The following is a 2,080-nucleotide window of genomic DNA, read 5'->3' as shown; positions in this document are numbered from 1 at the left end:
ATACCCTTCACCACACTGTGATAAAGGGTATTATGTCTTTGTGTAACAGGCAAAAGGAAACGATATAGACAAATGGTTCCTTTTGAGAATATACATAGAATCACTTTTTGAGTCGATTTATGCATGTCCGTCCGTCTGTCTGTCCTTGTTAAATTGTAAACAAAGTATAGGTCGCATTTCTGATCCGATTTGGATGAAATTTGGCACAACTCATTTGTCAGGCCAAAGGACGAACCCTATTGAATGAATTGAGCCTATAGTGACGTCTGCCAAGTTTCGTGAAAATCGGTTCAGATTTAGATATAGCTCTTATATATATTTTCGTCCGATTTAATGTAAATGGTGTACCAAAGTCCCTATACATCTTTCGATTTGCGCGAAATTTACGCTATGCCAAATTTCGCGCAAATCGAAAGGTATATAGGGACTTTGGTAAATAATAAATTAGACGTAGAATGTGTGTTAAGTTTCCTGAAAATCGATTCAGATTTAGATATAGCTCCCATATATATTTTCGTCCGATTTAATGTAAATGATGTACCAAAGTCCCTATATACCTTTCGATTTGTATGAAATTTTGGCACAACGTACTGAATTGGGTCTCGAATAATGTGTGTTAAGTTTCCTGAAAATCGGTCCAGATTTAGATATCTCCCATATATAATTTCGCCCAATTTAAGGTAAATAGTGCACCAAAGTCCCTATATATCTCTCGACTTGCACGAAATTTGGCATAGCGTACTGAATTGAGTCTAGAATGGTGCGTGTTAAGTTTTATGGAAATCGGTTTAGATTTAAATATAGCTCCCATATATATTTTCGCCTGATTTAAGTTAAATTGTATATCAAAGTTCCTACATATCTGTCGATTTTCACCAATTTGGTATGGGCCTAGAATGATGTGTGTAAAGTTTCGTGATAATCGGTTCAAATTTAGATATAGCTCCCATACATCGAACTATTCTAAATCAATTTACATAAATTTGTCACAAACGACTCTAAACTTGCCCAAATGAAATTAAATTTGGCATAGACATAAATATCACATATTAGAGTTCGTTCAATTTCATGTCACCTTTCGAAAAGGCGACGTATTTTGAGAATATATGTATGTAGAATATACCCAAAGTGGTGAAGAGTATCATATAGTCTTCCCATTCCGACTTTACTACTTTCCTTACTGGTTTTAATTTGGAACTCATCTATCAATTTCAAATAAAATGAAAAATAAATTCCATAAAGTTTTATGTATGTCGATTGGCATTTTTTAAATATAATAAACAGAATACATTCTCTAAAGCTGAGCATTGCTCTCAAGATTTAGCCATGGTTGTTACAACTATATTGAGAAGATTTAGAGACAGGGAACTTCAAAATAAATATATGATTTAGCAATTTTTGCACTGAACACATGATATGCGTACATTTCGGAGAATATATTTTCATGTCCCTACAAAATTTATAGTGAAAATCTCAAGAACTCTTGAAGATATAGCCGATTTATTGTGTCAGCATCAAGTGACGGCAAGAGTGATTCTCAAACTCTAAACGCATTTTTCTCGAAAAAGTTTTTTACGAATGGTGGGCACGATAGCTCAAAAACTAATAATCCAATCGGTTCCACATTTTGACATGTCTCTCTGGGAGTGTATAGCTCTCGTATGAACAAGGATAAAGCCAATCGGTGAAGATCTTCCTTATTTTTTAACTTGGTTTGTGGCCAAAAATCGGCGATTTTCCAAAAATATTTTTTCAAAGGTCCGCCATTTTGTTAATTTTTGAGCCAAGTCAATAATCCTAGTTCATACGAGAGCCAGACATATACTTTTTCTACCGCCTTTGGAATTTCCGTTGGAAACATATGACTGCATGAGACTACCTTGTATAATTATGCCATTAAAAATATTTTGACAAGTTTTTTTTCACAATTCCACAATCCCTTCCAATATTTACATATTTTCCCATCTCTGTTAATTACCCATGTTGCTGTAGTTGTTTATTTTCAATTTTGTAGACAAAAAAAATTAATTTCTTAAAGCAGTGTTGCCAACAAGCAATAAATTGAAATGACATTTGAAAA

The sequence above is a fragment of the Musca vetustissima genome, unplaced genomic scaffold, assembly GCF_032173495.1.
Source record: "Musca vetustissima isolate MV318-11 ecotype Yass unplaced genomic scaffold, APGP_CSIRO_Mvet_v1 utg36691, whole genome shotgun sequence".
Lineage (NCBI taxonomy): Eukaryota > Metazoa > Arthropoda > Insecta > Diptera > Muscidae > Musca > Musca vetustissima.
The sequence above is the reverse complement of the archived record's forward strand: the minus strand, read 5'-3'. Positions refer to the sequence as shown.